At 39.6% G+C, this 14,538-nt stretch overlaps 1 pseudogene; it reads left to right on the forward strand.

Moving 5' to 3' along the window:
* Positions 1 to 9,825: 9,825 nt before the first annotated feature.
* Positions 9,826 to 13,607, forward strand: LOC105871964 (nuclear receptor corepressor 1-like; annotated as a pseudogene).
* Positions 13,608 to 14,538: the final 931 nt, after the last annotated feature.

Here is a 14,538-nt window from a genome sequence, read left to right on the forward strand (position 1 = left end):
GCCAGCCTATGTCTCTTCAGAGGACAGTTTAAACCATTTACGTTTATTGAGAGGATTGAAATTGGAGGAAGATTTCCGTTCATATTGATGGGTGAAGTCCTCTTGATTTGTCTCCGATCTTGTGACATCATGAAGTTCAAGGTCTAGAATTAAATTCTTCGAGGGTTTTATTTGGAGGAGTGTTTATTGCCCTGTTCACTGTGGAAGGCCGGTCTGAGAATTTCCTGTAGGGCTGGTCTGGTCTTTGCATTTTCCTTCAGCAATTGCTTGTCTGAGAAGGATTTTATTTTGCCCTCATAGATGGAACTTAATTTTGCCGGATAAAAAATTCTAGGTTGGGCTTTCTGTTTTAGAAGATTAAGGATAGGCACCCACTCCCTCCTGCTTGTAAGTTTTCAGATGAGAAATCTGCAGTTAGTCTGATAGGCTTTCCTTTGTAGGCTATTTGTTGTTTTCACCTTGCTGTACGGAGGATTGATTCTTTCACAATTACTTTGGTCAGCTTAATAACCACATGGTGAGGCAATTACCTATTCACATTGTGTCTCTCAGGAGTTCTGTGCACTAATTGTATTTGGATATCCAGATTTCTAGCTAGGCCTGGCATATTTTCCTCCATTATGCCATGAAATACGTTTTCCAACCCTTGTGAATGTTCCTCTTCCCCCTTCTGGAATCCCAATCAGTCTGAGATTTGACTTTTTTACATAATCCCACACTTCCTGTAAGCTTTGGTCTTGTCTCTTGTTTATGTGTACCCTTTCTTCCTTTGATTTGTTTAGTGTGTATGTATAATCTTCAATCTCTGAGATTCTTTCTTCAGCATTATCTATCCTGTTTTTGAGGATTTCTACTGCATTATGGAGTTCCTTGAATGTTTCCTTCATTGCCAGAATTTCTGCTTGGTTTCTCTGAATTACTTCAATATCTTTGGAGAATTTTTTCATTCATTTTCTGGATTGTTCTTGTGGTTTCTCTATGTTGGAAGTCTATTTTCTCTTCAATTCCGTTGAGCTTTCTAACAATCCACATCTGGAATTCTTCCTGTTAATTTAATCATATCATGTAAGTTGGTGTCAGTTGGTGGGGAATGAGTATTTTCTTCTGGAGGTGCCTTTTCTCTCTGATCCTTCATGATTCCTGATGTCTTTCACTGGTTCTTCCTCATCTGGATGCTTTGCTGAGGACCAGAGTTGTTGGAACTTGATTATAGGCTGTGTTCTTGTGTTCCAAAGGAATGATCCTTGTTAGAGCTGGGGAGAATGTGTTCTCGTCCTGTATTGTCTAAGAGGAGTTTGAGCCTGTTGGATTACCTTTGACCTGATGTTTTCACCTTCTGTCCACAGAGTTTAATGGGTTTGGGTCCCTTGCTTAGACACCCAAGGGATTGTTCACTCTAGTGAGATGGAGACCAGTTTCCACCACTAGGTTGAAATGGAAGGCACTGTGTTAAGTTCTGAGTTTACTCTTCCTTTTGATCTCTGTGGTTTGTGGGAAGGAGTCAGTTATCAATGTATCCCAAGATCTTTGTATTGCACTCTAAGCCTCTAAATAGGAAACATAGGTATCTCAGTGTTAAATGAATGTCTTGTCACTCCCAAAGGTTCCTCGAGTCCTCAGGAATAGCAGCCTCCTTCACTACTGTGCCTTGCTACAATAGGCTCTGCTTTCTGGGCACAGATTGCAAATAGCTAAATGCAGCAAGAAACCACCCAGGCTCTAGCTTGCAAGATAGCCACCGAACAAAACGCTGCTCTCACCTTTCCACCCTTTTAAATTCAACATCCAAGTCCACCTGCCTGGTTAGGGCAGAGGGTGAGACTGAGTTCACTACCAGGGCAGTCCTCTGCAGCATTTCCAAACCACGGGGTGGTGGTGGCATGCTCTGTTGGTGCTGATGCCATGTGTCCCCTGTTTGGCGGAAGGCTGGGTTGGGTTTGGCAGGCTGGCTTCAAACGACCACTGCACTCCCTAATTCCCCTGCTCGCAGAGACCCAGTGGTTTATGTGTGGGGAACTATCCTCTGTCTACCCAGTGTCAGTCAAAGCTTCAACGGTAACCAAAAGCCAAGACTCTTTTAAGGTAGAGTCCCCACTTCCTGGACCTGAAAGTGTCCTGAGGTAGAATGCCCAATTCAGTACTTGTTTCTGGGGTGCAGGGAGGCAGCTGCTTAGTTCAGCACCTGTAGGTTCAGCTCCTGTGCCTGCTTCAGTGGAGAGCTGGGAGCTGGAATAGCTGCCTTCTCCAGAAGCGTGAGCAGTTCAGTTGGCCTAGGGTGGTGGGAGTGCCTGAGAAAACACCTCTCCTGCTGCCCTCCACAGTGTCTCCAAACCATGGGACAGGATGGCGGGGCTGGGAAGCGGCTGCAGGGCTCAGGCTTTTTCCCCACCAATTACCACCCTTGCTGCAAACTCAAAGAGCTGCCTTCTCCAAAAGTGCAAACAGTTCAACATTTCGGCTGGCCTAGGGCAGTGGGGGTGCCCAAGAAAGGCCTCCCGCGTGGCTTTCCGTGTCCCAAGCTGTGGGGTGGGGCGGCAGGTTTGGGATGCAGATGCTGGGTTCAGACCCTTCCTGTGCTCCCCACTGCTTCAGCAGGGCACTGCGGAGAGTTCAATATGCTGCCTGCTCCAGACTCTCCTCCAAACTGCTCATCTTCCCATGTTGCCCCCTCTCACCACCTTCAGGCAATTCTCTGCCTGTGTAGGAGTGGGGGTTGGAGGGGAAGGGATCATCTCCCTGTGTAGGGGGGGGGGGAAGGAATGCCTCCTCCGTCTAGCCCGTGGGGCGGCAGACATGGGAATGCACTCCCTCCACACAGTTTTTCTGACTCCCCAGATTTAGTGGAAGAATTTAGGTTCACCTTTGATTATTGTCCATGATTTCCATATCCCAGTATCTCTTTGCAGTCTTGTGAAGCTAATCCAAAATAGGTGTAGATGACTTGTGTGTGGTTGTCTGTCCTCTTCACCTCTCACCCTGAGAGCCAAGAGCCAAGAGGTCAGCCCTATTCTGCCATTTTTCACAATCCATAAATCTTTCTTTAAAAGATAATAGAGTAAGCCAGGTGTGGTGGCTCACACCTGTACTCCTAGTACTGTGGGAGGCCATGGCAGGATGATCGCTTGAGGTCAGGAGTTTGAGACCAGCCTGAGCAAGAGTGAGACCCTGTTTCTACTAAAAAATATAAATTAATTGGCCAACTAAAAATATACATAAAAAATTAGCCAGTCATGGTGGTGCATGCCTGTAGTCCCAGCTACTTGGGATGCTGAGGCAGGAGGATCACTTGAGCCCAGGAGTTTGAGGTGGCTGTGAGATAGGCTGATGCCAAGGCACTCTAGCCTGGACAACAGAGTAAGACTCTGTCTCAAAAATTAAAAAAAAATAAAAAAAGATAATACAATAATTTTATGAATACTTTATGCCAGTAAATTTGACATTACACCTAAAATATATATGAATAAATTCTTTGAAATATACAAACTACCAATGGTCAGTAAGAAAAAAAAAAGATAATCTTAATAGCTTTCTTGTATTGAAGATATAGAATTTGTAGTTAAAAACAAACCACTTTCCAACAAAACAAACTCCTTGCCTATGATGATCTTCCGGATATGTAAACTTGGCTAGGTTATAGTCCCCAGTAATTTGTATACTAATGTAGGTGTAAAGATATTTTGTAGATGTGACTAATGTCCATAACAGTTGACTTTAAGTAAGGGATAATATTCTAGATAATCTGGATGGGCCTGTTTCATCCATTGAAATTTCTTAAAGGCAGAGCTGAGGATTCCATAAAGAAAAATAAATTAGCTGTGGATATTAGCTTCAGCTTTTGCTAAAGAATTCTAGTGTACCTCTTTCCTGATAACTTAACCTACGAATTTCAGATTTGTCTAGCGATTTCCAAGAAATACATAACACAATTTTTGCAATACATTTCTTGATACACACCCATACACATAAACAAACACATATCCTACTGATATTCCTCACAACAAATACCTTAATATATATCTCCTACTAATACAGTATCCCTATGACTCCCATCGGTACATTGACCAAATATTAAAGAAAGAGGTAATACCACATCTACCCAATTTCCTACAGGAAATAAGAGAAAATAACATTTCAACTCATTTTTGAAGCTACTATTATTCTGGTTTTAAAACCAGAAAAGTGTCTCAGATCAAAAATAAACCACAAACCAATATTTTCTTATAAACATCAGCACAAATCCATTCAAAAAGCAATATTTAACAAAGTAATCCAGCAATATATATAGAGGATAAACCATTATAGTTTAGTGTGTTTTGATCCATGAATTGAGGGTTTGTGTAATATTCTAATACTGATGTAATTTATTTCATTAAAAAATGAGAAAAGCCAGATAATAATCTTGATTGATACAGAAATATACTTGAAAATAACATCCCCTATTCATGACGAAGTCCTTGCCAATCTATGAATAGAAGGTAACTTCTTCATCCTGATAAAGGGCAACTACAAAAAAAATCAACAAGACAACAATATATAAAGTGAATGTTCTCTTCTTTAATATTGGTGAGAAAGTGAGAATATTTGTTCTCAATGATTAATATTGTACTGGAGGTCCTAGCTATGGTAATAAAGCAAAATAAATAAAATAATTTATTAATAAAGGCACATAGATGATGAAGGAAATAAATTGGGAACTATCTATATTTACAGATGACATGTTAGTCTAGGTAGAAAACCTGAAGGCATCTACCAAAAACATACTATAACTAACAAGTGAGTTTAGCAAGTTTTCAAAATATAAACTATAGAAAAATCACGTGCTTTCTTCCATACAGTAATGAAAAGTTGGAAATGGAAAAAAGAGGTCACTTACAATAGCATGCAAAAATGGGCAACATTTAGGCTATTTTAGCCATTGGGTTTTAGAACAAATATATATATATATATATATATATATATATATATATATATATATACTTTTATGATACCTTTCTCTATGAAATTAAACTTACAAATTTCCCTATCCTTATATTTGGCAAAAAATACAAACATATTCTCTTCACTTCATATCTGCATGTACTGTTTACTTTGTAAGACTTATGCTATGTTTTAGCCAAAATCAGTGAATTTTTGATCTTCAGTAAGAGTAAAATAAAATTATTGGCATTTATTAATATGTATAGACTTGTGGGGACATAAAGCCGAGCCTAGTATTTACCTGACTTTGAATTTATACATTTAAGAAAAATGGAAATTTGAATGTTTCTTCCATGACTTTTGTGTATGTAAATTTAATGCAATTTTATCATTTCAAAGGAGATTTATGAAAATCATTTATCAGAGATGTATTTATATGATTATTTTTCCCTTTTGAGTAAATTGAGTTAAGATACTTGAATAAGTACTAATATGCCATAGGAAAGGTAATTAAAAACAAAATAACAGAACACAGTCTTCTCAAAATAGTTATGTATATAATTGTCAGGGGCCGGGCGCGGTGGCTCACGCCTGTAATCCTAGCTCTCTGGGAGGCCGAGGCGGGCGGATTGCTCAAGGTCAGGAGTTCAAAACCAGCCTGAGCAAGAGCGAGACCCCGTCTCTACTATAAATAGAAAGAAACTAATTGGCCAACTGATATATATATAAAAAATTAGCCGGGCATGGTGGCGCATGCCTGTAGTCCCAGCTACTCGGGAGGCTGAGACAGAAGGATCGTTCGAGCCCAGGAGTTTGAGGTTGCTGTGAGCTAGGCTGACGCCACGGCACTCACACTAGCCTGGGCAACAAAGCGAGACTCTGTCTCAAAAAAAAAAAAAAATATATATAATTGTCAGGAAATTTTTTCATGTTTTATCAAATTCTTTGCTACCAACATTTGAATAGATGGGCTTCATGCCACTAAAATATTTAATACTATGCAGAATGTAAATCTTATGAGGGCAGAGACTTGATTTTGTTCACAGCTATATTCCTACAGCCTACAATAACTGTAGGCTGTAGGCTACAGTAGCAGTCAATAAATATTCATTAAGGAAGCAAATGATTTGATTAACAGCTCTCTTTGCATTTAACTCTGCTAAAGAACTTTAATAAAGCTAGAGATTTCTAATTAAAAATGAAAAAGGAAAGTAGTTTTTAAGAAGATGAGAATGATGGCAGTCCTTTAAACCATGACCACTTATATTATATTAAATATAAATAAAATAATAAAAGAGTATGGTAAAATTTATGGAATAAATTGTATATATTTTTATTGCAATAAGGATAAAGGTGAGGTATATTATTTATTTTTTGATAAGATTAAATGGGATATAAAATGCCTCATATAGTGTTGATACATACCATGGCCTTACTAATATATGGTCAACATAGAGACACAAGTAGCATAAGAAAATCAGAGAATCAGAATCAAAAGAAGTACAGGATGAGGAAATCTTTAAACAACTGGCTTCTGGGAGACTATTGGGGTATTACTTACACCACTCTGAATCGTCCTTCTCTCTACCACCTTTATTTCTTAGCTCTTTTAAACTTATATATGGACTGCACATTCAGTTCTCCTGTACTCTTTCACCTCAATTACCCCAACCTCACTCAACAGACACTTACCAAAAGTCAAACTCATTCAACAACTCCTTCAAAAGTATACAGATACCCATGTTTCCTCAACTCTTAATTTAAAGGGACCTCAACATTACAGCCTAGAGATTGAGTTTTACTTAAAAATCTCCCAGGACAATTTTCTCTTTCATTTAAATTAAGGGTTGAGGAAGGTTGTCATATCTATTAAATGCAAAAAAAAAAAAAAAAAACTTTTTAAAGAGGAATAAACAAAATGTACTTTTCCTTTGCAGTTTTATCTTCCAGAGACAGCTTTGGAAAACAAATTTCCAGCAGGTTACAAAGTTTATTAAATATTTTAGTGAAATAAACACTCAAATTAAATTTGTAAGTTTTTGGCATCATATATGTGCTTAAAATGTCATTACCTGTAAAATGTAAAATGTCAATACATTTTACATTTGTATTGTAAAATGTATTGTAAAATGTCAATACAATTTAAGTATTTTGATGAAAAAAGGCTATTTTGATAAAAAAAAATATCTCCCAGGACAAACTGGGTACTTTACAAATAATTCTCACTACTCCCACTACAACTAAACTTCTGAAATTTCTGTCCTAGATTTATTTCTCCCAACCCAGAGCCAATGATCCTTCAAAGGAACCTACTTCCACCCTGCACAAACTCCTTCAAAATCCACTGGCCTGTATTTGCCAGTCCATCATCAATACCAGATTTTGATTCACATGACAAAAGCCCTTAAACTGTGAGCTTCAACAATATACTGTGGTATATACGACTTCTTGTTGTCCTTGTCCTCCTTCTTATTTTTCTGCCCAACTTACATATCAGGCCATTCCCCCTTTTATCTATACTGAAAACCCTGATAAGAACTCTATTTCCCATGTTCCCCACCATGTGCATTCTACAACATCCCTACTTGCCTGCAGTCTAAGAGGACCTCCAACTTCTCAAAACTGTGGATTCTTCTTGATCTTGCACAAATTTTTCGATATACGCCGATATTTTTCCACAAAATGGATGAGTCACTATACCTATCCCACGTCTCAAATAAAATCAGTTAAAATCTTATATAATCAATGCCCTTGTATTCTGGTTGCCTTGGGTGGGCCAGAAACCCAACAGTTCTACCCAAAGTAGACCACCTTCTCTTAAGCTTTCTATAAAACAAAACTAACTTTAATCTCCAGAGAACCATATTGACTTCAATTCCACTTACCCAACAAACTTCCTTGTGCCTAATCAGTCAATCTTTCCCACGTCCTTTCATGGAAAAATTCTTTAATCACTCCCCAGCTTACAATCATACTTTCCATCTATCTACTAACCATGTTTGGGTCAACTTACCGACTCAAACCGCTTTCCATAACATACACTTTCCTAAACCCCACAATGTCACTACTAATTGGACCCAAACAAAATATACAAAATCCAACATTTGTCTCCTACCCCCTCAATCATGCCCCTTCAAGAGACGTAACTTTTGGTTCCAACGTAATAATATCAACACCTAGGGATGTCAAAAACTAAATATTCCTCAGGACTACAAAGTAAGACAAAACCCTACTATCCCTTCCTTCAATTGGATATATAACCTTTCTACTATTCCTAAATATACTTCATACTTATCTTCATTGGCCAAAATGACTTTAGCTTCTACTTATAAAGATATAAAACATAATGATAGCTACATTAAAAAACTTATTTAAATACAACCATAAATATTTGTCTAAATCCCTCAAATCAAACTTACTTTCTCTCTGGATGACTTATTTATTCTTCCCAAAAAACTAGACGAAAAGTTATACTCTAACATATATATAATCCTTAACATTACTCTTATCAATAATACTATGTCTCTTCCTATCTATTCCTCATACACTCAATCCAAACATGATGCCTTTATCATTCTTACAATAATTAAGATAATATCTAGATTTGTTACTGACACAGCTGACTTACTTAATTCAATCTTTTTGGTACAAACACTGTCCTTAAAAATAAGTCAATTATCCATAAAACCAGCCCAATAAATTACTATATTATAACAACAAATAAATTCCCTGGTGGAGGTTGTCTTACAAAATAAATGAACCCTTGATATCCTAACTGTCAAAGAGACACATGTGCCATGCTAAAACAAAAGTGTTGTTTATTATTTAATCAGTCAAAAAAATACAAACTAACCTTCAAGACATTTTAAAGAGGACTAATACATTTCACAAACAGAAAACTTTTGATAAATTTGACTGGTGAAATTTCAAACTCCAGGTGTGGCCATGATTCTCTTGGTTAACACCTCTCTTAAGACTCCAAAGAGCTCTACTTTTAACATTCATTTTCAGACCCTACATTCTGCACTATTTGATAACATTCATAAAACCAAATTCTAGCCTTTACTGTTTACCTACAACACTATCCTTATCCCATCTCTACACTGACTTTTAGGACTGTCTGGTTTCAGCCTCTCCCTCTTAATGACCCTAAATTAGAATCTCAGACAGGGACAACTCTATGACCTTAAGTCAACCGCAAATAGATACAAAAAAAAAAACAAAAAACTGGCCATCATACAAACACCCCACTCTCTGTATCCATTGTTAAGACTATCATTTCTAACCAAAAGGAGACTGAAAGGAAGGCAATGCTAGTAAACCATCTAAGAAAAAGAAATCACTGCATACAATGCCCCTTTGTTTGCTTAACTACTTGTGGCTTAACTTGCTGTCTTTAAGAATTTGTTTTAAAAGAAGTTGAAGAGTATGGAGCAGGCAGAAAGGGCACAGCCCTCCTCCACATCCACCAGATCACATACCAAGGAGATCAATTAAGCCAGCCTAGCAGAGAAAAAGAAACAAACACAGCCACCTCCTGTTATCATTTTGCAATAATTACTTTATTTATTTATTTATTTATTTATTTATTTATTTATTTATTACCTTTTGTAACCCCAATAAAAGCCCAAGCTGCTTATCTTCAGAGCCAGCACTTCTTTTTTTCATGTTGTGCCATTTCCTCTCTTGGAAAGTAAAATAAGCTTTTTACTTCAAACCTATCGTAATCTTTGAGTCAAAAATTCTTTCTTGGCCCACTGTACAACTTCCCACTCTAACAAGGAGTTACCAGTCCTTAGAAAATGCAGAAAGATATTGATATTTATATGTCAACACTTTTAAAGCATCATTTTAAGAAATTGTACATGGTAAATTTTCTCATTGGAGAACTATTTTTGACGATGTGCTATGGTTCACTTTAAAACGAAATATGATGACACCAGTGCATGGAGGACCCCTGTGAGTTATCAGAGCACCATGTCCAGAGACTCACCCATGATAAACAGAACTTCCGATGTTACTATTTCTTCTAGCAAATCTACCAATCATGAAAGGAAATCCACACTGACCCCTACTCAAAGAAAAAGTATCCCAGCGAAGTCTCCAGTGCCTGGGGTGGATCTTGTCATGAGCCACAGCTCCTTTGACCCCCATCACAGGGGCAGCACTGCAGGAGAAGTTTGTCAAAGCCACCTCCCCACACACTTGGATCCAGCCATGCCCTTTCACAGGGCTCTGGATCCTGCAGCTGCTGCTTACCTGTTTCAGAGACAGCTTTCACCAACTCCAGGTTACATCAGTCAGTATCAGCGTTATGCAATGGAGAACATAAGACAGACAATCCTAAATGATCACATTACCTCACAGCAGATGCAAATGAACTTGCACCCAAATGTAGTCAGAGAACTCTCCCCAAGAGAGCAGCCACTGGGTCTCCCATACCCAGCAACAAGAGGAATCATTGACCTGACCAATATGCCTCCAACAATTTTAGTGCCTCATCCAGGGGGAACAAGCACTCCTCCCATGGACATAATCACTTATATTCCTGGCACACAGATTACATTCCCTCCCAGGCCATACAACTCTGCTTCCATGTCTCCAGGACACCCAACACACCCCGCAGCAGCCACAAGTGCTGAGAGGGAGCGGGAACGAGAGCAGGAGAAGGAGTGGGAGAGGATTGCTACAGCTTCCTCTGATCTCTACCTGCAGCCAGGCTCTGAGTAGCCTGGCCGACTTGGTAGTCATGGGTATGTTCGCTCCCCTTTCCCTTCAGTAAGAACTCAGGAGACCATGTTGCAGCAAAGACCCCGCGTTTTCCAGGGAACCAACGGAACCAGTGTGATCACAACTTTGGATCCAACTGCTCAGCTACGAATCATGCCACTGCCTGCTGGGGGCCCTTCAATAAGCCAAGGCCTGCCAGGCTCCCGTTACAACACTGCTGCAGATGCCCTGGCTGCTCTTGTGGATGCTGCATCTTCTGCACCCCAGATGAATGTTTCCAAAACAAAAGAGAGTAAGCATGAAGCTGCCAGGTTAGAAGAAAATTTTTTTTCCTTTCTTTTTTTTTCACCGGCATATTATGGGGGTACAGATTTTAAGGTTTCAATAAATGCCCTTTCTCCCCCTCCCCCCACAAGTCTGAGTCTCCAGCATGACCCTCCCCCAGATGGTGCACATCTCACTCATTATGTATGTATATACCCGCCCCCCTCCCCCCTGACCAATACCCTATTACTATAGTACCTATGTGTCCACTTCTGTGCTGCTCAGTTAATACCAGTTTGCTGGTGAGTATATGTGGTGCTTGCTTTTCCATTCTTAGGATACTTCACTTAGTAGTATGGGTTCTAGCTCTAACCAGGAAAATATAAGATGTGCTATATCACCGTTGTTTCTTAGAGCTGAATAGTACTTCATGGTATACATATACCACATTTTATTAATCCATTCTTGGACTGATGGGCACTTGGGCTGTTTCCACAGCCTTGCAATTATGAATTGTGCTGCTATAAACATTCAAGTGCCGGTGTCTTTTTTGTAGAGTGTCATTGGATCTTTTGGGTAGATGCCCCGTAATAGGATTGCTGGATCAAATGGTAGATTCACTTGTATCGCTTTAAGGTATCTCCATATTGCTTTCCACAGAGGTTGAACTAGTTTGCAGTCCCACCAGCAGTGTAGGAGTGTTCCTCTCACTCCGCATCCACGCCAGCATTTGTTATTTGGAGACTTTTTGATAAAGGCCATTCTCACTGGAGTTAAGTAATATCTCATTGTGGTTTTGATTTGCATTTCGCTGATGATTAGAGATGTTGAGTATTTTTTCATGTTTGTTGGCCATTCTTCTGTCTTCTTTAGAAAAGTTTCTGTTCAAGTCCTTTGCCCACTTTTTAATACGGTTATTTGATTTTTTCTTCCTGATTTTTCTGAGTTCTACGTATATTCTAGTTAAACAGCAGCAACTAGAGCAAAAAACCCTGGAGGTGTAGAAGGGATCTGTTTAGTGTCTATACACTTCTTCAGCCTTTCCAAGTGGCAAGCCCCAGCCTCATTCTTCAGTAGTTTATTCTGAGGCTGGGAAAGATAAAGGGCCTCCTCCAAAATCCGGATATGAGGAAGAGCTAAGGACCTGAGGGAAGACTACCATTACTGCAGCTAACTTCATAGACGTGATCATCACCCAGCAAATTTCCTCAGACAAGGATGCAAGGGAACGTGGCTCTCAAAGTTCAGACTCTTCTAGTAGCTTATCCTCTCACAGGTATGAAACATCTAGTGATGCTATCGAGGTGATAAGTCCTGCTAGCTCACCTGTACCACCCCAGAAAAAACTTCAAGCTTATCAACCAGAGGTTGTTAAGGCAAATCAAGCAGAAAATGACCCCACCAGACAGTATGAAGGACCATTACCTCACTATTTACCCCAACAGGAGTTGCCATCTCCACAACAGCAGTTGACTGCTTTTGCACAGGGAGAGGGGATGGGGCAAGTGCCCAGGACTCATTGCCTAATCACATTTGATGATCACATTTATCAAATTATCACACAAGATTTTGCTAGAAATCAAGTTTCCTCACAGACTCTTCAGCAGCCTCCCACTTCTACATTCCAAAATTCACCATCTGCTTTGGTGTCTACTCCGGTGAGGACTAAAACATCAAATTGTTACACCCCAGAATATCAGTCTCAGTCTGTCCACCATCAAAGACCAGGTTCAAGAGTATTTCCAGAAAATGTTGTGGACAAATCCAGGGGAAGTAGGCCTGGAAAATCCCCAGAGAGGAGCCACGTCTCTTCAGAGCCCTAACAGCCCATCTCCCCACCCCAGGTTACAGCTGTGCACAAGAAACAAGACAGCATGCTGCTCTTGTCTCAGTGGGGAGCAGAGCCTGCAGAGCAGAGAAATGATCCCTGCTCACCAGGGAGTATAAACTACTTGCCTGCATTCTTCACCAAGCTTGAAAACACATAACCCATGGTTAAATCAAATAAGCAAGAGATTTTTTCATAATTGAACTCCTCTGGTGGAGGTGACTCTGATATGGCAGCTGCTCAGCCAGGAACTGAGATCTTTAATTTGCCAGCAGCACTACATCAGGCTTGGTTAGTTCTATAGGCCATTTTTTGCTGATCCTGCCAGTAATCTCGGTCTAGAGGAAATTATCGGGAAGGCTCTCATGGGAAGCTTTGATGACAAAGTTGAGGATCATGGAGTTGTCATGTCCCAACCTGTGGGAGTAGTGCCTGGTATTGCTAACACCTCAGTTGTGACCAATGGTGAGACCTGGAGAGAGGAAGGAGACCCATTACCTCATTCAAGAGGAATTTGCAAACCAAATCAAGTCAAACAGCAGGAAATCTAAATCTCCTATCCCTGGCCAAGGCTACTTAAGGAACTGAACGGCCCTCTTCAGTCTCCTCTGTGCATTCAGAAGGGGATTACCACAGGCAGACGCCAGGGTGGGCTTGGGAATACAGGCCCTCTTCAACAGGCTCAACTCAGTTTCTTTACAATCCTCTGACTATGTGGATGCTTAGCAGTACACCACCAACACCGATTGCATGTGCCCCCTCTGCTGTGAATCAAGCAGCTCCTCACCAACAGAACAGGATCTGGGAGCGAGAGCCTGCCCCACTGCTCTTGGCACAGTATGAGACACTGTCAGACAGTGATGAGTGAACTGCACACAGAAGGGGCAGGGACAGGGTGCAGTGGAGGGATCTCTAGTTTTTGGTGATTTTATTTTTAATTGCAGGTCAAAAACCTGCCCTCATATGACTTGCGCCCAGAGACTCTTCAGGAGAGCCAGGGCCACAAATGATGAAGAAATGATGGAAATGCATTTGGGGGGTCAAATGGGGAAAAAACAAAAAACTGCCTTTGGTAACAGGCAAATTTAGTGGATTATAATATTAATAATAGTGGAGGGCTGAAATGTACAGTTTTTAAAAAGTGGACAATTCCTGTTCTTACATCTGTTTGTAAAGAAAACCATAATGTCTTTAAGTCACTCTTCTGTAAATAAATTATCTTTTTGCAGTGTATCCCCTTGCTATAGTATCTGGTGTACTTATGTTCAAATCAGCGCATCAACTTTGGGGGTAATTTTTAAAAATCTTTTTGTCTATCTTTTTAATCCTAGCCTTCTAAACAACCTCATACAGCCTAATTACATAATATTGGCTGTCACAGACATTGTACTTTTATCTGATTTTGTTTCCTCTAAATTTAGCTTCCCAGTGATGTTTAAAATCTTGTGAAAATGTTGAGATTTTTAACACAGACCCTGTCATGAAATCTGTACAACAGGGTCAAAAGGTAGGAGCAACAAAATTCTGCCATATTGTAAATTTCCAATGCAGACTTTATTTTTTTTCATTAGTAGCACTGAAAACAAAGTTTATAAAGTTTATAAACTTTATAAAGTTTATAAAGTTTTAAAGGCTTATTTGAGGCATATCTCACTGTTATGCACACTGGTAATTTAGCCATGCCCCTAAGTATTCCTTTTTTTCCCTGCATTTGATGCAGCCCAACAAAGCTTTTGTTTTGAAATAAATTTGACTACCCTGTCAAAAAAAATGAAATATGAACCATTATTAGCCTGTGT

This window comes from Microcebus murinus, chromosome X, assembly GCF_040939455.1.
Source record: "Microcebus murinus isolate Inina chromosome X, M.murinus_Inina_mat1.0, whole genome shotgun sequence".
Classification (NCBI taxonomy): domain Eukaryota; kingdom Metazoa; phylum Chordata; class Mammalia; order Primates; family Cheirogaleidae; genus Microcebus; species Microcebus murinus.